General features: G+C 36.3%; 1 protein-coding gene across 2 annotated transcripts in view; it reads left to right on the top strand.

Annotated features, from left to right (window-relative positions):
* LOC114646412 (inactive N-acetylated-alpha-linked acidic dipeptidase-like protein 2) overlaps positions 1-14,373 on the top strand; it is a 1,943,185-nt gene that overhangs the window by 362,964 nt on the left and 1,565,848 nt on the right. Inside the window, exon 1 of one of the 2 annotated variants that reach the window (XM_051923950.1) lies at positions 4,210-4,357. The exons of the other annotated variant lie outside the window; for it this stretch is intronic. The gene's annotated coding sequence lies outside the window, so the exon portion shown is untranslated. Of the gene's footprint in view, positions 1-4,209; positions 4,358-14,373 lie in introns of those variants that run through there. 2 annotated transcript variants of the gene reach the window in all.

Below are 14,373 nucleotides of genomic sequence, written 5' to 3'. Positions count from 1 at the left end.
CCAAACTAAACCATTTTGAAAATGCTCAGTATGAATTTGAAAATGCCATGTTCTGTATCAGTATACTGTAGATGAAGAACATTTTCAAAAATTCCAGACATATTATTGTCACATGATCAGGCACCAACTTTAGTTTTGTCTCCTGTGATGTCACCTTTGCTGTGGGTATAGCCATTACCTAACCTCTGTCCATCTGCTGACAGGTACTGTGCCATGCAACACTCACATATTCCAGTTTGTTTACTTTGGTGGGAGTCCCAGCCTGAATTTTCCAAGAATTCGGCAACCTTATGCTGGTTTGTAAACTTTAAAAGTGATTGCACTTTGTTGTCTCTTCAGAAAAGGAAATCATTTTGTTTTTCACTCATTCATTCAGAGTGACTCCTTACATTTGTGCAGCACTCTAGCTGTATACGATTTGGGGGTTTAGTGTTCTCTTACATTACCAGCCTGAAAAAATTAAAATAATTTGACATGCCACAATATCATAAAGATCATTTTTGTTTAAGCATTATGGCAAAGATGGGACAAATTAAAATGGCAGCTCACCATCTTGCATATTTCAACTGCTGCTCAATGCAATTTCACTCTTATGGCCATGCAGTACAAGCAGTATTACTGCATTGTGTGGATAACATATATATTTGCTTAATATTTTTTTTTTATAAAGGAAACACCTTATTTCTTACACAAATATTTTCATTCTTAACATCCTTACAGTTATTCATTTCTTTAGATTGTCATTTCCATATTATATTTACTACTAGCTGTGTTTCCTAGCTTCAGAAATGTTCTAAAACAATGGGTCTCAGTTATAGTGCCACCTGTTAATCGTATATACCAGCAGTAATATGTAACTAACAGTACTTTTCCTTACACAATATTTGTAGTTTTTATATTTTTTTTAACCTGGTGCTAATATTAATTTGTTGAATGGACATCCTTAATTTTGAAAATGCTACATACAATTGAACATAAGTACATTTTTGCCTGAAATCAGTTTGTGCTTTTCCTGGTGACTTGGCTTTTGTTGATGGACACTGCAAAACACAGTTTTACAAGAAACTGTATTCTTTTACATTTGAGCAGGTAATAGGTTGAGCAATGGGAATTTTGTTTATAAATATAATTAAATTCTGTAAAACACCCTGTAAAAATGGTAGCTTCAATCAAATTGGAATGTTATGGTTTGATCTGTAATCTTGTACCGATACACAGTTTTGGAGGGTTTAGATCAAAGTGTTACCCAAACTAAAACAGGCACAGTGTATGGGAACAAGAGTTTATCTCAGAAACATGAGAAACAAAAAACTGGAACCAACAAGGTCTGAAATAAACATCAGATTAACTTATAAAAGGAAAGTGTTGGAAAGTGAAATAAAAATTTGAGAAAATCACAAATCCTAACTTTGTAACGTGCACTACATAAAGCTGTAGCAAGCGAACTGAACTAAAATCAGCTTCAGATGTGATTATTTACTTTGCTCACTCATTTGTTTTCAAGTTTTCCACCACTTGTATGTACATGGGGAAAAACATGTGTAGTACTACAGTATTATTATCATTTTTAAAAAATTGTATTAATATGGCTTTACCATGAAAGCCATAGCTAGGCAATAAAGTTCTAACACTAATCACATTTTACTTTAACTTATTACAAACACCAATGATGTTTACAGGCTACACATTTACATGGCCCATGCAGTGAATTGAATGCTTTAAGCATTGTATAGAATAGACCAGGAGAAATAAAAATTTCATGAACATCTACAGTGGAGAGGGAACCAAAGGCACAGTGATTTGGGGGCTGAGTTTGGTGTTGGTGTGGAAGAGATTGCAGCAGATTTCCATATTATAGGATGTACATCAATACCATTAATGGGTAAAAGTGACTTCAAGTTGATTAATTCAAAACAAAAGCTCATCAAAATGTTGACTGTGTATTGGCATCAAAGCCCAGAATTAGTACTGCCTCATTGTATGTGGGCTTGAATATGTGTCTACCAACAAAAAAATCAATTACTGAAGAACAGCATCTCCATCAGCTAAAGAAAAATTTGTACTTCACTCTGTTCCATCATGCATTGGCTTCACCAGTAAATTTTGAAAAAACTTTTTAAGTATCTGCCATCATTTGCATACACCGAGAAACCACTTTCTCTGCATGATCATTCTCTGCATGCTGACAGCACTGAGGTGATAAAAGAACCTGGTGCCTTAGAATAGTCCACTCATTATAGCAATAACAGTGACACATATCAATAAGCAGATTTTCCTTTTTCAGTTTTGAGATTTTGGGATATTAAGTTTTACTATTGTAGTAGGCTTTTTTACCCCTAAATATTGATATATGGAAATGTCCTTTCTTAGCTGATACCAACTTACTTAGACGTACAGTCCTGCCAAATTTCAGCATTTTAACTGAATGGGAAGTGAGTGAGTCAACTTGGTATTATATATTTTAAAAATGTACAGAGAAACAAAAGAAGAGATGGGCATCAGCAGGTATTCCATTTAATCTCCATTGTTTAGGAACTATGAAAATATAAAAAAATATGGTGAGTTATTGTGCACGTCACGGTGACAAAGATTAATGAGCTCGCAATTAACATTTCTAATGAAGGTCTCATTTCAAATGATGACGTCTTCCTGTAGGTGGTGGTATTTATGGTTTAGTGGAAGCTGAAGAGGCGGGGTAGTTGCTGTCTTTGGCAAAAGTGAATTTATCAGTCTTCCAGAATGTTCTCCTCCATTCTTAAGGCAAATGTAAACGGGTTAGTCACAGTGTCACATTCAAATCCACCCCATAATAGTAGTTAGCCCGACACCTGTAAATTACGTCCCACACTCTTGTGCTTGACTATATGTTTATATATATATGTATACTATAGGTTAAGCACTCTGCTCTGATAACAAGATCAAGTATTCAGAGAAAAACATAAAATGCTGGAAATATTTATTAAGTGCAACAGACAGTGTGGTGTAGTGGTTAAGGCTTTGGACTACAAACCTTGAGGTTGTTTGTTCAATGAGATTAAATGAAGCAATCATCAAGGAAATATCAGCAGATAAAATATAATATATTTTCCATATATTATAGTATTCTGTTTCTTCTGCTTTGTCATGTTTCATTATATTCTAAACAAGGCACCTTGTGATGAAGAGGCACAAGTGAGCATTACACAGTATTCCTGTTTTTAAATTGTCTTTCTGTAAAGTCAGGCATAATATGCTTTGTAGACCAAAGTAAGAAGTCAATCTTAAAATGAACAGGCAGGATTTAGCAAAGGGTGCTAAAAAGCAGCCTATTTAATAAGATATAAACATTACCAGGTAATCTGGTGAATAAAAATGCATGAACAATATAATTTAGTCATTAGTAATTGTGACATAAAGTTGTAAATTAGTTTCTATTTAAGAAGGAGTGTGTATGTGTTAGTGTGCTTGCAAAATGAAAAACTTTCATTTTCCATGACCCTTCAGAATGAAAGCTTTGTTTTTTTCCCCAAACAGATTTGGAGACAATGAATCAGATCATTAAGTTCCATCCCTTGACCACATAATTTTAACCCCCATTGCTGAAACTGAAAACAAAACTGCTTGCACACTATATGCAAAACTTTATTAGGAAAGTTTTTTTTACATGGAAAGACACAGTGCAAAGTTATAATGCGTTTTAGGAAACCTATCTACAGCAAAAGAATAAGCATTAAAGAAGAATTAAACTCCAATTAAGAGCAGAAGAAAATAATCCTGGACTGTTGTATTCCATTTTGAGTTTTTCTGCCTGTGTACAAACCTAAACGAACAAAGAAGGCTGTTTGTTCAGATCTGCCCCCATCGGGAAGGTGCATGAGAGAGCACCTTGAACTTAGTGTCATTTGAGAATGGCTCTGTGAGGCAGGTTGCTTTGTAAGTTACTTTTGAGACACAGGATTGCCAATATTATTTAATTGTATTCTCTTTAGGAAAGCAAGACCAGATGGGAGAAGAAATGGCAAGTGTTTTCTCAACATAAAACCTCTGGGACATTAAGAAAAGTCAGTGTTTGGAGTAGAAGCACCGTATCAAATATTACAGTTTCATAAATGCTGTCATCATTAGTTTTAGTATCAAACTAACTGAAAGTCAGACAAGGAAGTGATGTCAGCAAGTCACGAAACAGGTTAGATAAGTTATGGTGAGTCAGGAAGCCACACATGCTAATTATACACCTGAGAAAGCAGCTATAGTATTACACTCCCACTGTAAAGGAGATAGTAGTGTGCAGAAGGGCTCTTTGATTACCTGCTCCTTTCACATCAGGGATTAACAATGGAAGAGCAGCTGACAATTTCTGCAAACCTGCCTCAGCACGGTAAATAAAACTGTCTGGTTTCAAGTTTTTTGTGTTTGTTGTTGTTATGTTATTTTTTTTTTTACCTTATGTGCTTTGTATGTGCAGCTGCCTGACCATGACTTCACTGCCAGGCTTGAAATACTCCAATGAATGGCAGTTTCTGAGAGCTAGAGCATTATGTGATTTTATTTATCTTAACACTTCCTTCTTTTTTATTATGGCTTTCTGTGCTAAGTGTTTTTATATAAGGTCAGTGCACCTGCAAAGTTATATTTTAAGCACTGCACAATACTAGAGAATTGAATCGTTTTCTTACTCATACTGAGGTGTATTTGCTTGAACAGGTGTCAGGTTGGCATGACTGCGGAGTAGCAACAGGTGCACAAACCACCAGAGCCATAGAGGTTTGGTTACCGACATGCGCACTCCATTAATACGTTCAGGTCTCACATGGGGAGCATCACAGTACAGTACTCATAGAGAATCTGAAGTAATACTACTCAGTAGGGCAGGATCAGGGAGACATTAAATATTTATAATTATTAAGATTATAACAATATCACAAACAACTGTAAGCTCTGTGAGAACCTGTTAAAGCTACAGTGTGCCAGATGGTTTGTGAGGTTGTTTAAATACAGTTTTTATATGTTGCAAATTAAGGATTGTGTACGTTTTGTATGGGAAGAATAGGACGTTGGCACAAGCAATGCGCTTTCTTCAACTAACTGTACTCAAATAATGTTTTAAATTGTAGTGCTCCTCCATAGTCCTATTCTTCCATTTGTTTTATGTTCACTTTTTGTAAACATCATTGTGAGGTTTAATGTCAGAATTTGCAACAAATTATTATAAAATACTTCAATGAATCTGAGCAAGGGGAGTAATTAAACAAGTTTAATAATGGATGAAGTAATTAAACTATGCACATAATTATGTAATCTGGTGTTATAAGATACCATAGAAACTATGAGCAAATTAAGAACTTTAAGAAGAAAGTGAATTCATGGTTACTTTGTAGATTATTTACTTTTTAAAAGTTATAAATATGTATTACTGCAATATACAGTATGGTGGTATAACAGGCAATCAAGCTAAAGAAAATTAACATATATGTTCTTTTTATTGTGTGTGTGTGTGCGTTTATATATATATATATATATATATATATATACACATATCATATGGCAAGGCATTTAATGTTTTTATCAACATCCCAAGATTGGTGACATCACTGCCATCAACCAATGAGGCTCACAGCATTATGGAAACATGCCTGTTAGACGTCATTGTGCACTATTTCTGCAATTATTGGAGTTTGAGTGGGTTTGTGTAGTCAGCCTTTGCCAAACAGGATGGTCCTTCCATGAAAGTGCAGAATAAATGAAATCGGAAATGTCCACAGTGTACCCACCTTCTTCTCCAGACCTGGCCCCATGTGACTACTACCTGCACTAATGAGCTTTTTCCATAGAGCGCACTAAGCTATTGAAGTATGGTTGTACAAGTAAACAAAATGTTTTATTTGATTGGCATACAAAAGGATAGTGATAGATGTAACAAGTATATTAGTGTTCACTGGGACTTTTTTGGAAAATAAAGGCTATGTCAAATGACATGACTTCTCCAATAAGCTTCAGCTGTAGCCTTTATTTACATAAACTTAGTGAGTTGATGGCAGTTGGTGGCATGCTTCTGTGAATCCGATCATGTAATGTGGAATGCCCCACGACTCACTCCAACTATTCTGCAACTCGCTCTGATAAAATCAATCAGGTCTGTTTTTTTTTTTTTACTTGTATGGGTGGACTCTTGGTGCATGCGAACTGACAATCATTGACTGGTCATCCGGAAGTACTACTCATATATAGTCCTATAAGGTGTTTTGTACCTCACAAACAGAAAAGAAGCTTGTCTGTCTGATGTGTCATGTTTTATGTACCACTACAGAATGGAAAAAGTCATAACTATTAACCCTTAGTACAGCACCGGTTCAGATAAGCAGCTTGTTATTGGCTGTCACAGAGGGCAAGCATGACTATACTGGAAGGTCAGGACTCAAGTTGGTAAATTAGACATGCCCAGCAATTTTCAGTTGTTTAAATTAACATGGGCCAGTGATAAGATCAGCAGCTGAGGTTGACAAGTCTGATATACCCAAAAATTAGAAGTCACGTAATGTGACATCAGCTTAAGACTGGTAAAAAAAAAACGTGTGTTGCTGGACTTGTGCTTGGTGCCTGTTTTTGTCGGGTTGGGGAAGCCGATGCACCCCCTGGTGGCCACTATATAGTGACATTTTTGAGACCCCAACTACCCTGTGTGCTGAAACTTTGTCCTTTGCTAGTGCAGCTGCAAGTTCGCAAGCTCACTGTGTAACACATCTGTTGCCCGATGCTTGTTGTGGAGAACATTTAAAACTGTCCACTTGACCTGGCCTTGCACTCACTTTCTGTTTCCTCTCTTGTGCAGGAATGCTATCTGTTGTTGTGATCTGAGAAGGGAGTGAATGCAGGATGATGTCATCATCACTGCTTGCATGCTGCATGTGTTTGAGTGACAGCTCAATGTCTTCACAACAATAAAGCTGATTCTTTTTGGAAAACTGGACTCACCTCCTTCTCACCTGTGCAAGTCTGAGACTCACACATCACAAGAGATAGATAGATAGATAGATAGATAGATAGATAGATAGATAGATAGATAGATAGATAGATAGATAGATAGATAGATAGATAGATAGATAGAGTACTGTGCTGCTGAGGGTAACAATTGGAAAGTGTTTCCCCTGGGAATTAAATGTGTGCTGTGTGCTGAACTTGTGCCTGTTATCTGTCTGTGTCTGGTTTGGTGCGCCACCTGCAGGACACTATTTATATATATATATATATATACAGTGGTGTGAAAAACTATTTGCCCCCTTCCTGATTTCTTATTCTTTTGCATGTTTGTCACACAAAATGTTTCTGATCATCAAACACATTTAACCATTAGTCAAATATAACACAAGTAAACACAAAACGCAGTTTTTAAATGATGGTGTTTATTATTTACGGAGAAAAAAAATCCAAACCTACATGGCCCTGTGTGAAAAAGTAATTGCCCCCTTGTTAAAAAATAACCTAACTGTGGTGTATCACACCTGAGTTCAATTTCCGTAGCCACCCCCAGGCCTGATTACTGCCACACCTGTTTCAATCAAGAAATCACTTAAATAGGAGCTGCCTGACACAGAGAAGTAGACCAAAAGCACCTCAAAAGCTAGACATCATGCCAAGATCCAAAGAAATTCAGGAACAAATGAGAACAGAAGTAATTGAGATCTATCAGTCTGGTAAAGGTTATAAAGCCATTTCTAAAGCTTTGGGACTCCAGCGAACCACAGTGAGAGCCATTATCCACAAATGGCAAAAACATGGAACAATGGTGAACCTTCCCAGGAGTGGCCGGCCGACCAAAATTACCCCAAGAGCGCAGAGACGACTCATCCGAGAGGTCACAAAAGACCCCAGGACAACGTCTAAGGAACTGCAGGCCTCACTTGCCTCAATTAAGGTCAGTGTTCACGACTCCACCATAAGAAAGAGACTGGGCAAAAACGGCCTGCATGGCAGATTTCCAAGACGCAAACCACTGTTAAGCAAAAAGAACATTAGGGCTCATCTCAATTTTGCTAAGAAACATCTCAATGATTGCCAAGACTTTTGGGAAAATACCTTGTGGACTGATGAGTCAAAAGTTGAACTTTTTGGAAGGCAAATGTCCCGTTACATCTGGCGTAAAAGGAACACAGCATTTCAGAAAAAGAACATCATACCAACAGTAAAATATGGTGGTGGTAGTGTGATGGTCTGGGGTTGTTTTGCTGCTTCAGGACCTGGAAGGCTTGCTGTGATAGATGGAACCATGAATTCTACTGTCTACCAAAAAATCCTGAAGGAGAATGTCCGGCCATCTGTTCGTCAACTCAAGCTGAAGCGATCTTGGGTGCTGCAACAGGACAATGACCCAAAACACACCAGCAAATCCACCTCTGAATGGCTGAAGAAGAACAAAATGAAGACTTTGGAGTGGCCTAGTCAAAGTCCTGACCTGAATCCAATTGAGATGCTATGGCATGACCTTAAAAAGGCGGTTCATGCTAGAAAACCCTCAAATAAAGCTGAATTACAACAATTTTGCAAAGATGAGTGGGCCAAAATTCCTCCAGAGCACTGTAAAAGACTCATTGCAAGTTATTGCAAACGCTTGATTGCAGTTATTGCTGCTAAGGGTGGCCCAACCAGTTATTAGGTTCAGGGGGCAATTACTTTTTCACACAGGGCCATGTAGATTTGGATTTTTTTTTCTCCCTAAATAATAAAAACCACCATTTACAAACTGCATTTTGTGTTTACTTGTGTTATATGTGACTAATGGTTAAATGTGTTTGATGATCAGAAACATTTTGTGTGACAAACATGCAAAAGAATAAGAAATCAGGAAGGGGGCAAATAGTTTTTCACACCACTGTATATATATATATATATATATATATATATATATATATATATATATATACTTTCGGGTTCCCCCCTGCTCACGTCTCTCCCATTCACGTTGTGAAGAGGAGGGCTAAATGCACCCCAAGGAGACGAAACCCCCTGTTAAATGGTGATACAATGGGAAACAAATAGAGTTTTTTTTTACCTCCTCTTTGCTTGATCAGCTGCTGGCTTGCTGCTGCTGCCTTGCCGCATGATCTGCATCTTGCGTGGCACTTCAAACATTTAAAAGCCTGTACAGCAGCTGTCCTACTCTTTGTCTTTTATTTCCGGCCCCAGGTATGGTTAAATCTTTTGGCACAAAGTCTCGTCTCACGGGACGTGAGTTCTTGATATTTTTTAGCTTATAATTTAAAAACGAAATAAGAATCTGAAAATCTAACAACATCACATAAAGTTCGATAAATTCTGAAAAGAATGATACCAAACATATATATGTAGGTTTTAAATAACCCTGATTTAAAGCGTGACAAAAAACATGACATAAAAAAGTGACATAAAATCGTTACACAAAATTGCTGCATTTTTAGGCTTAGGATTTTATAAATATAGAATAGATAAGTGTATATATATAAATATGTATGTATATATATATAATATATATATATATATATATATATATATATATATATATATATATATATATATATATATATGTATATATATGTATGTGTGTATGTATTATAAGTATAGATAAGTGTATAATATATATATATATATATATATATATATATATGTGTGTATGTATTATAAATTCATTAAAAGTTTTTATTGTCTTTTATTAAGCAATAATAAGATTAGGTACAGAATATACAGTATACAGTAAATGCATTTTTTAATTTTGACTGAAGTAACTGATGTATGTCGTTTTCTTAAAATAATATATTATAGTGCACAGTACAGCACAATTCATTGCCAAGATCTTATTTTTAATTCATTTATTAAGTTATTCTCCATACTTACTTATCCAATTGATATATTTTATTTTTCATTTTGCTTATCCCTTTGTTTCTGTCTCGGTACTAGTGTGTTATAGATGACTTGATTTTTCAAGTTTTATTAAAAATTCTTCCATAAAGAAAACAGTTTTTAAGTTTAGTTTTTTTAATTTTTACTCTCATTTGCTGTTGTTAAATTATTCTGCTGTATACAGTATTTTGAGTGAATGCCAAATAGAGACTAAGTTTTCCTTGCTTTGTGCTAGGATGTTGCAGATAGCCTTGGAGAAAATTAAAAATAATTGATCCTGGGGTTTTTGAATTATCTGACCCCTTGATCCATCCATCCATTTTCCATCCCGCTGAATCCAAACACAGGGTCACAGGGGTCTGCTGGAGCCAATCTCAGCCAACAAAGGGAGCAAGGCAGGGAACCAGTCCCAGGCAGGGCGCCAGCCCACCACAGGACACACACACACACCCACACACCAAGCACACACTAGGGCCAATTTAGAATCGCCAATCGACCTAACCTGCATGTCTTTGGACTGTGGGAGGAAACCGGAGCGCCCGGAAGAAATCCACACAGACACGGGGAGAACATGCAAACTAAATGCAGGGAAGACCTGGGAAGTGAACCTGGGTCTCCTAATTGCGAGGCAGCAGCGCTACCACTGCGCCACCGTGCCGCCCGAGCAGTAATATATATTTGAATATATTTTCACACACTACATATCTTGTGTGAGTGTGTGCGCGAGCATGTGTGTGTGTGTGTGTACAGCATAAGTTTATGGGTTATGACTGACATTTTAAAAGTATGCATATTACAATCTGATGTTTATAAAGACACACTGTAAGTTTGAAACAGACATTGGTTTTTGGTGTTGAATGACTGTTTGGCTGTTAGTCTTTCTTTTAGAAAGACTGAAAACTGCATGATGGAAACAAACCATAACAACTGAACATGGAGATGTTGCACTGGTTAATGAGGCTCAGTAGAGCAGAGTTGCTGTTGATTGAAGAGTCAGATCTGAAGGTACAATCCCATCTCATGAACCATCTTTAGGCCTTTTCAGCAATGTATCTGTCACCAGTTTCTCTGTAGTTTCTTTCTCAGTGCTGGATTTTTTTTTACTTAAACCATGAGGGTACAGTTGAATAAAGGGCTTTGTTGCTTAATGACTTAGCATTAAAAAAGCACTTTGTAAAACTACCATTAATTAAGCAGGAACAAAATATGAATAACAGAAAATTGCAAATAGTCAGCACCTTCCCTTTAATTATTTGTTCTTTGTCTATAGTACTAGAGTGTTGTACCATGTTAGCCATTATGAATGTACAGAAAAGCCAAGCAAAATGACACCTTTTATTGGCTAACTAAAAAGATTACTATATGCAAGCTTTCGAGGCAACTCAGGCCCCATCTTGCCTGAAGAAGGGGCCTGAGTTGCCTCGAAAGCTTGCATATTGTAATCTTTTTAGTTAGCCAATAAAAGGTGTCATTTTGCTTGGCTGTTCTTTGCCTATGAAATGCTGTGAAGACAGGTTGCATTCCATTTACTTATAAACTTATAAAGAAATCTCACTAAAATAGTTAAATTAGTGTATATAGTAATTTTATAATAAAAGTATAGTATAGTAATCAGTTTATTCTTTTTAATCAGTTTGTAAATTATTTGTATTTATTGGCTGTTTATCTGTTTGTAATAATAGTTTACATTAAGATTTGTATAGCTGGGTGGCCCCCTGTGTGGCACAAAATAAACAAAAATATTAATTCATTTTGGTCAAATTTAAATTTAGAAGACAACAGAATAATCCTTATGCCTTTAACTTTTAAAAACCCTATCTTCATACCTCCCTCTAGGTTTGTTTTCCAAAAAGTGCTGTGTGTTACGTGTTACTTTTGTGTGGGAGTTAAATAAAATAAAATGTTTGCACTTCAAAACTTTATTTTTGATCTTGTGTTCAAGCTTTTCAGTGTGTGTGTGGGGTGATCAAGCAGCAGTGGAAACCTGCAGAATATGGAGTAAATAACCAGCATCCTAGTGGCTAATAGTACCCACTCCAGCAGAAAAGCAAAGAACATTTGTAAAGATCCAACCCATCCCGGCTATAGCATTTTTACTCCTTTGCCCTCTGACAGGCGCCTCAGAGTCCTGCATGCCTGCACTACCAGGCTGAAGAACAGCTTTTACCCCAAAGCAGTCAGCCTATTAAATACACAGTGATCACTGCCCCTTCATATAACAGAAACCACCACTGACCGAACTGAACATCTGCATCAACCACATATAATCACACACTTATACATGACCCATGTGGAATTCATGAGCATTACTTTGACTGTAATCTTCACTGTGACTTCATTTATTTGTGATTTCATTTATTATTTATCTATTTATGCATGTTTTCCTTTACTCTGTGTTTATTTGGAACTGTTTATAGTAACTGTGCTTTATTGTCTCCTCTTATATATTTTTATCTAAGGCATCTATAGGCTTGCTCCAAATAATATGCCATCGTATTGTACAATGACAATAAAGGTACATTGCATCTTACATCTAAAAAGCAACCAAGTTTCCTTAGTACAATGAGATGTAAAATGGGTTATGAGATAAAGCAGTATATAGCATTCCTACTGCGGAGTGTTAGCACCCTTAGGAGAGTAAAGGGATCAGCATTCATCCATAAGGTAGAATACATTTTCTGTGCCGTGTAGGCGGTACTGCCAAGCTCGAAAAGAAGACAGGAAAAGATGGATTCAGAATTAGGAACAGTCCAGGAAGGCAATTAGTTGTAAGGGAAAGTTTAATAAACACAAACAAAAACACACAGCAGGCACTCTTTAGGAAAGAGTGACAAAAGCAAAAAGTTGAGAAAGTTGCTATTTATATAAAACAATTTGAATGGACTCATTGAGGATATCTGGATTTGATGAGAAAGCATGTACTAAAGTTACTCCCGTGCAAACAGTAGTGTCAACATTCATCTTTTTAACAATATAAAAAAACAGGTTTAAGGTGAGATATTATAGTCATGGAGAACTTTACCCAAATATTAACTGGGTAACCTTACAAATAATACAGTAGAGGAACAGTCACAAATTAGTTCAATTTATGTTTTTTGAGGAAGCAATAAAAGGATATGATCAGGGTGGTGCATATGACATTATTTATTGCAATTTTTCTGAAGGTTTTGATCAGGTAGCACATGAGAGGCTAAGCATCAAACTAAAAGAAGTGGGAGTACAAGGCATAGTGTATTGATAAATAGTGATGAGCAAAACAATTTGTGTGAAACAGAATTCACAATGAAACTTCTCATTTCACTTTGCAAAAACAAAGAGGTAACACTTTCTGGAAACACTTTTATGCATTAATTCTGCACACATCTGGCTGACATTTAGTAGATAAATGCATGCTACATTATGTAAAAAATATATTGCACTCCACCACAGTGATGTGAATGAATGGCAAAAACAGAACTGATTTTGCCAGTGTGTTATGGATTACATGCTTTATGCAACTGCAGAAAAGAACACAGGTAAATATGGAAGTGTGAATGAGGCTTTAGGGAGCAGTAATCCTTGTTAGTCACCCAAAAAAAAACCCTTAGTGAGTTTATTTTTTTTTCAGTTTCAAAATCACCTGCAAAACAAATTTTAGCATCAGTTTTGCAAAACTGTACACAAATTGAAACATGCCTTTTCCTCTCATCTGTATCGATTGGTGCAAAATTGACTCAAATACAGGAAGCAAAGGGTTATGACGAGGAACATTATCAGAATTAGGTGATATTAAAGGTGGTGTTTCCTTATAGGTTAGTGTTGGGGCTGCTGTTCCTTATAATATAAATAAATGATGTGGATTGGAATATAAATAACAAGTGGGTGAAGTTTGCAGATGATACCAAATGAAATGGAATGGCAGATCATGTAGAAGCAGCTGAACTATTAAAGTGGGTCTTGGATGGCATACAGGCTTAGGCAAATTTGCAGCAGATTTTATTTAATTTAAGCAAATGTAAGGTATTACACATTTGAAGCAGAAATATTCGATATGATTACACCATAAGAGGTCTGAAAATTGAAAGCACACCTCATGAGAAGGATGTAGAAGTTATAGTGGACTCATCACAATTTACATCAAGACAGTGTACAGAAGTTATCAAGAAGGCTAACAGGATATTAGGTTATATAGCATGGTATTCACAGTACAAGCCAAGGGAGGTTATTCTTTAGTTACAAGATAACGTACTGTTGAGGTCTTAGCTAGAGTACATACACTTTTGGTCTCCAAGCTACAGAAAAGACATAGCTGCTCTATAGAAGGTCCAGACATAAGTGATTAGGTTGATTCCTAAACGGCAAGGTATGAGTGACAAGGAATAATTGAAGTAATTTAATTTTTTCAGTCTAAGAAAACATATTAAAAGGCGTCATTATTGAAGAATTTAAAATTATGAGAAGAATTACTATGGTGGATCGCAGTTGTTACTTTATAATGAGTTGTTCAACAAGATCTTGGGGGGGGGGGGGGGGGGAGTGGAACTC

The sequence above is a fragment of the Erpetoichthys calabaricus genome, chromosome 2, assembly GCF_900747795.2.
Source record: "Erpetoichthys calabaricus chromosome 2, fErpCal1.3, whole genome shotgun sequence".
NCBI classification, from domain to species: Eukaryota; Metazoa; Chordata; class Cladistia; order Polypteriformes; family Polypteridae; genus Erpetoichthys; species Erpetoichthys calabaricus.
The sequence above is the reverse complement of the archived record's forward strand: the minus strand, read 5'-3'. Positions and strand labels throughout refer to the sequence as shown.